Here is a 12834-nt window from a genome sequence, read left to right as displayed (position 1 = left end):
TTTGACGTGGCAAGGGAGATTCAGGCTTTGCATTTAGTAGGGTTTTGGGACACTCAAAGACCGACGTTGGAATTACACAACCTCCTAAGGCTGGTTGGGCCACGGGGCATCGCCTCAAGAGGTGAGGGGCAATTGTTGGGACTCGTTTCACGCTGGGGTTCTAGGCTGGACACGTAATCAGGTGGGATGACATAGGTTGACCATGTCAAAAGTTAGTTGAGGGAATATCTCCAACAGGGTAAAGTCCCCTATTCTCAAGGAGAAAGGGATAAGGGCCACTACATCCACAACAGGGTGGGCCAAGGGGGCGTGATCAGAAAACACCGTAGCAGTGGACCACGTGGCGAGTAGAGGAATAGGGCACGACAGCCACTATGGGAGAAGGCGGCCGTCACTACTAGAAGGGCTGGGATTTGCTATAAAAGCCCAAGGGCTGTCGCGTAGAAGGACACACACAACTCCACACGCTACTTTTGGCATTTATCTTTGTTTTAGCATTTACTTGTTAGCTTTCTATTTTTGCTTTTGTCTTTATCCTTTGGGAAGTATACGTTACGGTCAACGGATCAACTATTGGGAGGAAGGATCAGGGATTCATTCATCTCAGCAGTTTGGTATGATTTGATATTGGGTTGTCTACTTTCCATTGTTTAATCAATCATTCAATATTCTGTGTTTGTCTTTGTGCTTCATACAAGTCCTTGTTAGTCATTTTTGTGCTTTTGTTAAGAATCCCATCGAGATCGATATCCTCAAAGTCTAACCCAAAGGTCCTTAGAACTACCCTAGATTCCCTGGTTGAGAGTTAGATAGGCAAAACCCCAGCCCATTTGAGCCTGCGTCAAAGGGTTTGGCACGCCCTGCACCTATTCTACCCCACGCCATTCTGTGAGAGTGTTGGACATTTTTACCACCAAGACGTGGGTTGCTAAGGCCGCTTCTGCCATCCTTGATCTGATTGCTACAGTTCCTCCCACCCTCAAGTTTGTCCGAGATCTGAAGAAAGCCATCAAAGATGGGGACGCCCTCTCTGTCCGGTGGGAGGAGTCCAAAATCAAACTCTAGCAATCGGGCACCACCAGCAAGCAACTCCGAGATGAGCTTACTTCCTTAGGTTCTGAGATTGTCCATTTAGAGGCTGAACTTGCTACGGCTTGTCTTGTGAAGGGAGAAAAGGAACAGTTAGCGAAGACCTCCTTCGCAGAATTTAAAGCCATGCGTAAGGCAACAGATCCTCTCAAGGCCGCCGCCGCGGAAGCGTCCAACTTGAAGGCTGGGCGGTCTACGCAGTTGGCCTCCGCTCAACAGGACGCGGCTGATCTAAAAGCCCGATGGGAGGAGCTTTGAGGATAGTTCCCAAAAGGCAGTTTTCTTTAGGTCTGCGTGCCTGTCCAAAATGTAAGGTGCATGCCCCCTAGTGTGAATATTTTTTTGTCGTGTGGTACTTTGGAACTTGTTGCGGCCCGACCGAATTGGGTCGGTCTTCTTTGAATTCGATGGAGTGTTTTTCTCATCCCAGGTCCCACATCGTAGGGTGGTACCTTTTTAGAAACTTTTCATTGATGGGCTTCAAATGGACAACCCCTTCCATCTCTGTTATCTTGTAGGCCCCGCCCCTGAGTACGTGGTACACTATGAATGGCCCTTCCCAAGTGGGGCACCACTTACCATAGGCTGAATCCTTAGACCCAATTGGTAGGACGGCCTTCAATATCAATTCCCCTTCTTGGAAGCTCTTGGCAACCACCTTTCTGTTATAGGGAGCAGCCACCCTTTCCTTTTGCACTCGAATTCGGTCAAAGGCTGTGAGACGCTCTTCATTTAAGTCTTCAAGTTCAGTCAGTATGGCTTCGCTGTATGTGGCTGATGTGAACCCCTGCTGGGATGCCACACTGGCAGACTTGACGTTTATCTCCACGGGTAAGATTGCGTCATGTCCATACGTCAGGGGGAACGGCGTAGTCCATGTGCATGTCCGTTGTGACGTCCTGAATGCCCATAAAACTTCAGACAACAATTCTTCCCATCTCCTTGGATTGTCCTCCACTACTTTGGCCAGGCAATTCTTTAATATCTTGTTGCTTGCCGCAGCCTGACCATTCCCTTGGGCATAGTAAGGTGTGGAATGTGTTATGGCTATCCCATGACTTGCAGCAAACGCAAGGACTTGGTCGCCAGTGAATACTAAACCGTTATCACAAGTGATGGTTTTAGGCAGCCCAAACCTATGGATAATTTGGTTTTGGAAGAACTGGATGATATCGGTCTGGTTGACCGATCGCATGGGCACAGCCTCTCCCCATTTGGTAAAATAATCTGTTGCCACGATTATGAAACAATGCCCCTTTGTGGCTGGGGGTGTTACCTTCCCGATTAAATCCATGGCCCATCCTCTGAATGGCCATGGTTTTACCACCTGGTTGAGTTTTATGGCCGGGGCCCACTGTATTGGGCCGTGCCATTGGCAAGCTTGATACTCCTTGGCATATCTTATGCAATCTGTCAGAACAGTAGGCCAATAATACACGTGCCTTTTGATTAACCATCTCATCTTGGGACCGGCTTGATGTGCACCGCAGATCCCTTCACGAAACTCAGCCATTATTACCATTGACTCGTTGAGGCTGACACATTTGAGCAACAAACCGTCTTTCCCTTTTTTAAAGAGGTCGTCTCCAACAAGGATATAGCTCAAAGCCCTATATTTAGTTTTCTTGTCCATGTTGAAGTTGGGGTCTGTTAGATACTGGACCACCGGCGTCCTCCAATCAGGCTGGGTGTTGTCCACCTGGTTTACTTCTACTTGGTCCAAGTCGAGGACCAACGAAGAGAGTTGTTTCTATATCACAATGGTCTTTTCAAGGCAATCCTCCGGGAGACGCAGGCCCGATGCCGCCTGAGCCAAGCTGTTGGCCGTCTGATTCTTCAGCTGGGGAACATACTTTACGGACACCTCGTCAAATTGAATGATTAGGTTGCATACCCGCAAGTGATAACGAACCAGGTGCTCGCTCTCACAGCGGTATTCTCCTGCCACTTGTTTAATCACCAGTTGGGAATCCCTACTTATTTCGACCGATTGGGCTCTTATTGCGAGGAGAATTTTCATTCCTATGATAAGGGCTTCATATTCGGTCTGGTTATTTGAGCATGCGAAACCTAAGTGTACTGCCATCTGGGTTTTTACTCCCTCTGGTGACTGAATGGCTATCCCTGCTCCGGCTGCCTGGCTGGTCTTGGATCCATCAAATGATAAGTACCATGGGGTGATACCGACATCCGCGACTTCCCTTGCTTCATCTTGCACTCCATCCCCGGTGACTTGGATGGGTGGGTGGTCGGCCAAAAAATCGGCCAATGCCTGACCCTTGATGGACTTCTGGGGAACATACTGTAGGGCGAATTCCACTAGTGCCAAGGTCTACTTCCCAATTCGCCCTTTAGTGATCGGTCGTGTGAGCATATATTTGATAATGTCAGTCTGGCATATGACTTCGACCGTCATGGGTAAAAGATAATATCGCAGCTTGGAACAAGAACAGAATAGCGCCAAACAAAGTTTCTCCATAGCTGTATGTCGTTGCTCGACCTCTGTCAAAGCCCGACTGAGGTAGAAAACAGCCTGCTCTACTCCTGCTTCATTATCCTGGGCCAACAAGCTCCCAAGTCCCAACAGAGTGGTCTGTGACCGAGATGTATAATTTCAAGGGTATTCCCCTTCGTGGAGATGCCAGCACAGGCGGCTTGGCGAGGTATTCTTTGATTGCTTCGAACGCCCTTTGATGATCGGCAGTCCAACGGAAATCCTCCCCCGTTTTCAATTTTAGCCACGAGGAGAATGGCTTGGTTCGGTCAGACGAGTTGGAGATGAATCGTCGGAGGAAGTTAACCTGGCCGAGGAAACTTTGCAGTTCCTTTTTGTTCGTAGGTGGTCTTGCTCCTCTGATGACCTTGGTTTTGTTTTTGTCCACTTCTATCCCTTTTCGGTGGGCCAAAAAACCTAGGAAATTTCCGGCTGCCACCCCAAAAGCACACTTGAGGGGATTCTTCTTGAGGCCATGGAGCCTCATCCTTTCGAACACCTTCCTCAAGTGGTTGAGGTGCCCGTCCTCGACTTCGGACTTAATTACCACGTTGTCGATGTAAACCTCCGCAAACCTGCCAATCATGTCGTGAAAGAAGGCATTCATGGCCCTTTGGTAGGTTGCGCCGGCATTCTTTAGACCGAACAGCATGACAACCCACTCGTAGGTTCCAAGTACTCCCGGACAGCGAAAATCCATTTTCGGCATGTCCTCTTCTGCTACAAATATCTGATTGTACCCTGCGTGTCCATCAATGAAGGACATTATCTGGTTCTTATACGCAGAGTCTACCAGCACGTCGGCTATGGGCATCGGATATTCATCTTTCGGAGTGGCTTTGTTGAGATCTCGAAAGTTGATGCATACTCTTAGCTTGCCATTTTTCTTAACAACAGGGACAATATTAGATAACCATTCCACGTAACAGGCAGGCCTTATGAATCCTGCTTTGAGCAATTGTTCTATTTCGTCCTTAACCTTTAGGACGACGTCCGGCGCCATGCGCCTTGGTAATTGTTTTACTGGTCTAAAGTTATCCTTCATGGGTAGTTGGTGTTCGACCAGTTTTCGGTCTAAACCTGGCATCTCAGAATAATTCCAAGCAAAACAATCTTTATATTCTTTCAACACATTTACAAGCTCATTTCGGAATGACTGGTTAAGTAAACTACTAACAAAGATAGGACGCTTGTCGTCTTCTTTCCCGAGATTAATTTCTATCAACGGGTCTTGAACTTCAGCCAGGGTCTCCTCCATCTTGGGCGGTGCAGGCCATAAGTCTTCCATTTTAATTTCTGTCTTGAGCTCTGTTATCCTACTGGCCGTTGCTTCGGCCACCAAGCCTTCTTCCTTCGACATCGTTCTCTCCAAGCCAGACACAGCCAGCCTTTGTAGGATGTTCGTCACTGTCTTGTTGTTTGCTCTAATCATACCTTTCGTTGGCGTTCGGTCGGCCGCCCTGGGTGGACGGCAACCTTAGTGGTCCCCGTATCTCCCTTGTATGGAAGGCCTCCTCCATTACGTTGGCCGATGTGATCAAAGATGTTGGCCGTCCGTGTTCATCGGATCCTGCAAATCTGATGGGGCCAACACGCCCTCCGTACAAAATGGCATCGGCGTGACTTACTTCTATGATGAAGGGCCTTCTATCGGCCGTGACCACCTTGATATCCTCTCCGTACTGCCAGAAGATGAGAATCTGGTAGAGGGACGAGGGAACACATGTGTTGGCGTGGATCCAATCTCGACTGAGCAAGGCGTTGTAATGAGCTGAGGTGTCCATGACGAAGAAAGCTGTCATAGAAACACATTTACCAATCCTTAACTTTATCGGAAGGACCCCTCTTGGTTTGGTAGCTCCGCCTAGGAAATTTGTTACAGACATTTCTGCTGGAATGAGGTCCGCTTCGTCCTTCTCCAGTCGCCTCATCATTCTGGCCGGAAGGATGTTAACCACGGCTCCGTTGTCTACTAGAACTCGTGACACGGGCTTACCTTCCATATGCGAATGAACATGCAAAGGCTTCAGGTGTTGACACATTTCTTTGGAGGGTCTGCCCCGGATATCTGGTTCTCTTCCGCGGACTATTGGGGTGTGGACCGTACATTCGGTCTCCCTGGTAATAACGGTTCGCATGCTTTCAGCCTGCTTTTCCTTTTCCTCGAGGGGGACGATCTCGAAGTCCATCACTCCGGACGTTACCTCTTCCAACACATCGCCGTCAAGCTGATTTGCTTGGCCTGGTTGATACTCGAATATTCGGGGCAGGACATAGACCATGGAGACTTGGACTTGTGCCTCAACAGACCCAAACATCATACTTACGAAGTCCGCAAAGTCAGTCTCTTCTGGCTCGGCCTCTTCTCAGGGCTGCTCAACTTGTCCGGCTGCATGGTCGGCCTCTTCCTGTTCGGCCTGCTCAACCTGTTCAGTTGTGTGGTTGGCCTCTTGGCTTGGGGGCTGCTCTTTGGGAACCTCTAGTCGCTCTCTTCGGTCTTGTAGTTAGATACTTCGGATTCGGGGGCTGGTTTCCCATCCTCAGGGTTTTCGGCTTCTTGGCGTAGTTGTGGGATCTCCGGGGTTGGTTGATTCTTGGACATTTTCGCGTCCATTACCCTCGACGTCCTCTGTGAGCGCCTAATGGTTGCCTGCCTTCGCTGCCATCTCCTTTTTTGGGTCATGGTCATTTCAGTCTACCTTGGTTCAACTGGAAATTTGGGATGGTGGGCAATGGTCCAGTCGTCCCATCTCACTGGTCTTGGTATAACCGCTCTCGGTCTAATGGTGGTTTCCGTGTAGTAGCGGCCATTAGTGTCCACTGGGTATGCTGGCCTTGGTTGGTCATATGTCAGGCATCGTCTGACCGATATTCTTCCCAGACAGTCTTTGGCCCGTGGCCGCGACGTATGTCTCTCTTCTTCTGGGTTGTAATGGGCCTTGCTTGATTTTAGGTCCCGCGGCCATCCGTTGGCCTTGCCCCTTTGCTTCTCTTGGTACACCGGTGGTGCTTCCACTTCGGAGAACGATCTATCCTCTCTTCGTGGTTGCTCTTCGATCAGTCGCTTGCAATGAGTACAAACACCCCACTGGAAAGCCTATAGCCCTTTGGATGCTGGGTAGGTAGGCCCGTCGCTCCATTATTTAAATGAACTGAATGGTTCTGGCTGCACTGCCCTCTTTCCTTTGTTGACTTCCTAGGAGGCTTTCTCACGTCCTGTGGACGCCTCGTGTTGTTGAGGCTGTTTTTGGGTGACTTTGACCACTCCTGCCGTTACTTTGTGTGACCCAGGTACCCTTGTAGCTCCTGGGGAAGCCGATACAGCACGGGTAGGGAGCGCGCCGGTCCGAAAGGGTGCGGTTTGCGGGTTCAGGCTGTCCCTCTGGGCAATCTTGATCTGTGATGTGAGCTCCGGCTTCTTCGGCCTGCTGGAGATGGCCGCGGTATGGCTTAGAGGTCTGGCCATTCTCGACAGATCAGCACTTATCATATTAACGGGAAAAGGGTTCTCGTCGACCAGCATCACCCCTTTCTCCTCTCGGGAAATTTGATTCGCCCTTCTGTAATGGCTTTCTGCAAAGCATTCCGCAAAACAACACAGTTAATAGTCGTATGCGTGCGAGTATTATGCCACTTACAATATTTTTGGCCTTTTGGATCAGTGCCGGTAGGTATCTGATGGCTTGGCGGCAATTTGATCTGCTTGTCCTTCAGGAGTTGATAAAAAATCAGCTCAGCCTTCGATATATCAAAGGAATGCTTGACTCCAGCGTCAAAAGTCCGCTGAGGGACTGGCCTCGCCTGCTTGGGCTGCCGGTCAGTCACAACCTGCTTTGTCAAGCCCTTGCAAACGTAAGGTTTTCCTTCAGCTATTTCTGCCGCATCGACCTCACAGTCCACGAAGCCGACTGTTTTGTGTTCGCCCGCCCTTAGGAGCGGGTAACTGCCTGCAGTGGTGTCTTTGTAGTAGGTTCCGATGGAGGACGCTTTCTGCTGTTCGTCCTCCCTCAGTAGTGCCTCGTAAGGCGCTACCTGGACCACCAATTGGCCTAGATTTGTAAAGTTCTGGCCGGCGAATCTTTTTCTAAGCTCTAGGTGTAACCCACCAAGAGCCATCTTTGCATACTCGCTCTCATGTAAGATGGTTGGGCACTTATACTTGGCTAACTTAAAACGGTTGACATATTTGTCCACCGCCTCCCCTGGTTCTTGGCGCATTCGGGCCAGATCCCCAATGGTAGTCTCCGGTTTAGTCCTGTAGAACTGTGTGTGGAACAATTCCTTCATTTCCTGCCAACTTTGCACTAAGTTAGCTGGTAGGTGGAAATACCACGTAAAGGCCGAACCTGTCAATGAATTCGGGAAGAGCCTAAGCTTGATAGCGTCGTTTGCCCCTAGGTTCCACATTGGACAGTGAAACGGGTGATGTGTTCAATAGTGGACATATTGTCTTCACCGGAAAACTTATTAAATTCCGGTATCTTCCAATTCCTCCCAAGATCGATGTTGTCTAGGTAATCCGAGTAGGGCTTCCTGTAGACAGGCCGTGCGACCGGCCTGTAGGCGGGATCTATGCTATTTTTTATGAAGCGGGTTAGGTCTTCATAATCCAATGTCAACCTGTTCGCCATGGGTGGTTCTGGGTTTGTGGCCGAGTTGGGTCTCGGCCCCCATGGCCTCGTCGTAGGCCATGTTACCCGTGGCTGATCGGGCATGTCCTCTGGCCTGGGGCCGTACCCCGTTCCCCTTCGGCCCAGGTTAGGAAAAGGTATCCCGGCCAGGTTCTGGTTGCGGTACCCTCCCAGGGGGATGGCATTTGCCCCTGTTGCTAAGGGATTCGGACGGGTGTTTGCCCCAGGTAGACCGGTGTCGGTCCTGGGGCTTTGTGGTGCCCCTATAGATCCAAAGGGGTCCATGGCTCCTGGGGGAACCGTGTTAGTCGCCAGGTCGGCGACGATCGCTGGCCGATAGACTGGGTTTGCCCCTGGTAGGGCCATGTAGGCCGATACGGCCTGCGTCCCATCCATAGTCATGGGATTGGCAGGAAGAACACGGGATTCGCAGAGGTCCCAGTTCCTGCCTACTACAGTGGGTTCCTGTATGTCATCTGTTGGTCACCTAGCACCGGAGCTTGGCTTGAACTCCTGACAAACGTGGATTGTTGTCCGCGGCCTGTCTGGCCCGTGTCAAAATCGGGTCCGGCAATCTGAGAGGCCGCCGCCTCGGGGAGGATAAATCCCAGGGGCTGGACAGACCCTGGTTGGGCGGTCTGTCTCTGAGTTGTTAGGACCATGCGGAGTTGGTTGAGACGAGTATCCTGACTGGTAATGAAGCGGTCAAAGCGAGCTTGCTGGTTTTCAGCGCTGGTTTTGCGTCTGGATCAGGTGGCAGATATCCTCCGCGACCGGCCTGATGGCGGTCACTAGGTGCCTCATGTCTGCAGACATGGGTTCGAGGGCGTGATGCATAGCAGCTGCGAACTGATGTGATAACTCATCGCTACTACCTGTGTCCTAGGAATCAGATTTGGTCTCCTGGCCATCTTTGGCGGCTAGAGGATTAACCATGTTGTCTTCGATAATCACTTCTTTCTTGTTGTGGGTCTTTGCTGCTTTCTTCTTTGGTCCCATTGTGATACCTAAGTCTATGAGGGTCCTACCGGGTGTGCCAAAATGTGTTGGTGGTGAAAATGTCCAACAGGCTCAAACGGGTTGGGGTTTTGCCTATCTGACTTTCAACCATGGAATCTAGGGTTCCCTCGTGCCTGAGTAGCTCTAAGGACCTTTGGGTTAGACTTTGAGGATATCGGTCTCGATGGGATTCTTAACAAAGCGCAAAAATGGATAATAGGGATTTATATGATGCACAAAGACGAACATAGAATACTGAATAACTGATTAAATAATGGAAAGTAAACAAGCCAATATCAGATCATACCAAACTGTTGAGGTGGATGAACTCCTGATCCCTCCTCCCGATAGTTGATCAGTTGACCGTAACGTACACTTCCCAAAGGATAAAGACAAAAGCAAAAAATAGAAAGCTAACAAGTAAATGCTGAAAGAAAGATAGATGCTAAAAGTAGTGTATTGAGTTGTTGTGTCCTTATGCGCGACAGCCCTTTGGCTTTTATAGATAGCCCCAATCCTGCTTGGTGGTTGCAGCCGCCATTCTCATAGTGGCCTGCATGCCCTACCCCTTTGCTTGCCACGTGGCCCACTGCTTGAGCACTCCCTGATCATGTCTTTTTGCCTGCGCTGTTGTGGACGTGGTGGGCTTTATCTCTTCTGCTTGGAAATAGGGAACGTTACTCTGCTTGGAGGTTGTCTCTCAACCAACTCTTTTGACCTGGTCAGCCTACGTCATCCTCACCTGATGACGTGTCCAGCCCACTAACGAGCGCAAAACGAGTCCCAACAGTCACAACCACGCTGAAGTGGTGAATATGGTCGCTTAGGTTGTGAAGATGCCATAGATGAACCACTAGCGTGTGGTTTGCTGAATGACTTGTCTTGAGGAGAAGACTATTGCTGACTGGAACTATCACCCCTAGGGACAGTGATGCAGTTAGAAGATGGATCAAATAGGGACTCTTTGCAATTTTGTAATTTATTCATGTTAGAATCGTAGGAAGGTAAGAGTCTAGGTTTATTTGAGAATGCTTTCTGTTTTAGATTAGATAGAGTCAGGTTTAAGTTATGATTTCGGTTTCAAGGTAGGATTAGGACCTTTATTTTATAAAAAGGCATGTAACCCATCAATTTGAGACAGATTTGAGATTTTTGAATGAAATTTATTTGGGTCAAGTCGATGGCTGTCATGAACCTTGTGTGCCTCTCTTCCCTCCTGTGATTTCTTTTTCTTCTTCTTTGCCTTTTGTTTCCTATCTTCTTATTAAATCTTTGTTTCTGTCCTAGCCAGAGAGTGATCAACAGGGAGGTCATTAGAACTCCTTCGTAAGAAATCTATTTGGTTTGATATTTGGGTCTTTGAGTTGAGTTTTTCCTTTGTGATCAGAATTCTAGAGTTTCAGCCAGTTGCAGGCTTGAATCCATACTTACTGCAACTTCAGAGCTTCAAACGCAAGTGTTGATGCCGCTTGTTCCCAGAAGTTGTTGGTGTTGGTTCAAGATAGTAGACCCATGCGATTCTGATTCTGGAACCTGGGATTGTTGGAGAATGATTTCATGGCCGTATGATGAGATACCATCGACTCAGCGCAGGTTCTGGTTTCCACCTTGGCCCTTGATGGAAGGTTGAAGATGATCCTCCCTTCCTTTGATAAATAAACCCCTTTTAATTTACTCTTCCTATTTTACCCTTCCCTTCTACTATGATTCCTATCCATATTTTGTTTTCCATTCCAAAACTACCCCTTTCACTCATACATTACCTTTCCTTTATTTGTTCTAGTCTTTTGTGCTTCTATCAATTACAAATCTGCCATCTCTCCTTTACAACTTCAGATTAGTTACAATACTGCCATTCCAATTATAACTTTTGAGTTATTTACCATTCTGCCATTGCTCGTATAAAATTTCAAATATTTACTGTTTTGCCACTTGTGCTTATGAATTAAGTTATCTAATACTTTGGTGGGCCCGTAAGCGATCCGAGCCAGATTTTTCGAACCCCAAATCTGCATCAGAAAGTCTGTAAAAGACAAAGTCTTCCGAGTATTTGGCCGCTTCAGACTTTCTTCTACCTGATATGCCCCACCTATACAATATCCTCTATTGTAGGCAGTCGACTAAATGCCAGTGCAGCACTGATCTGAAGGTACAATCCATTACGAAATTGTGCCACCAATACCTTCTCATCCCACTCAAAATCGGATCGACTGGCTAAAAAGTAAAACCTGGCGACATACTCCTCAATTGTCATGCTATCCTAACTCAACTGTGCAAACCTGAGGTGCATGCGTTGCTTGTATTCGGTAGGCAAGAATTTCTGATTCATGTCTTCACTCATCTTAGCCTAAGTAGTGATTACATAGTTGTCAAGGCATCTAGACACCTTGTTCGCCTTACGTCTGGATTCCCTCCAATGCCTTGGGTTGCCTAGATGCTGTGACAACTATGGTGACTAACCCAGTTCCTCGAGTCCGCATCTGTTGCTGGTGCTTGATCCACTAGACTCTAGCCGTGCCATTCAGTTTAGCTTTTGCAAATAAGATCTTTCTGGCCACCGTCAATCCGTACCATTTGAAAAAGATCTCCAAACTGTAAACCCTGTTAACGAACTACTTTGGGTTGTTATCCCATCAAAATTGAGGAAGTCTATCTTTGCCCCTCTTTTAGCTCCATGATCATCATATCGAGCAACTCCATATGGTGGTGGTGGTAGGGGTGTAAGTTTGGCCCTGTGAACCTGAGCCCGCCCTGAGCCCAAACAGGGCTTGAGCTAGGCTTTTTAGCCCCCAGGGAGGGCTTGGGCTGAAGCCTTGGCCCCAGCCCGACCTTGAGTTTATATAACTATGTATTAATTATTACATATTAAGGCTTTAAGCCTTTAGGATTATTTTTAAAAATGATTGATGTTGATGATCTATTTTTTTTTTCTTTTTTTTTTTTTAAGTGCATATCAAGACACAAATGGCAAACAAACAGATCTAGCCACGGTCAATCAGGGCTAGCCTGACCCTGTCAAAATTAGAGGCAATCAGGGTGTAACGCCCCCAAATCCGCCCAGGAGTTTAGGTCATTAACGGTCCACAAAATCGATAGTCTTAGAGAAAAGGAACCAGAGTGTGAACCAAAATAAATCATAATAGCCTCAAATTACAGTAGCAGCGTATCTAATCATAACCATTCAAATAAACACAGCAAAGTCTTTAAAAAAAATCCAACAACATCTACCTTGTTCCAGTCATCCTCAAAATCTTAAACATGATATCTATTATAACCCTCCATAAAGTCTCAAATTAAAATCTTTTTTTTTTTAAACTCCAAAAAAATTTAAATCTAAGCTATAGTGTCTTCTAACAGTAAAGATAGTAAGGTCCATCATTATCATCACGTGGCTCCTCCTCTTCAGTCGCCCATCCACCAAGTGCGGTTTCGGGTTCTATGGGCTCATTATCTGAAATTTTGTAAAGGGTAAGCTTTCGGGAAAAAGCTTAGCAAGTACGCAACATAATAACAATTCGAGTATTCCAAATTAGAGACACAAATTGAGGAATAACAGCAGTCAAGATTAGTTGGAAATCATGGTAATAACGGAGTAGAAGATCATAAACAAAGATGAGATAA

At 47.7% G+C, this 12834-nt stretch overlaps 1 long non-coding RNA gene across 1 annotated transcript; it reads right to left on the bottom strand.

Annotated features, from left to right (window-relative positions):
- Window positions 1-558: 558 nt before the first annotated feature.
- LOC122645542 lies at window positions 559-11554 on the bottom strand. The gene is made up of 3 exons (XR_006330473.1): window positions 11479-11554; window positions 4348-4358; window positions 559-570 (listed from the first exon to the last, which is right to left on the bottom strand). It is a non-coding gene; the product is annotated as an uncharacterized LOC122645542 (long non-coding RNA).
- Window positions 11555-12834: the final 1280 nt, after the last annotated feature.

The sequence above is a fragment of the Telopea speciosissima genome, chromosome 11 (genome assembly GCF_018873765.1).
Source record: "Telopea speciosissima isolate NSW1024214 ecotype Mountain lineage chromosome 11, Tspe_v1, whole genome shotgun sequence".
Classification (NCBI taxonomy): Eukaryota; Viridiplantae; Streptophyta; class Magnoliopsida; order Proteales; family Proteaceae; genus Telopea; species Telopea speciosissima.
This window is presented reverse-complemented; position numbering and strand designations above follow the sequence as displayed.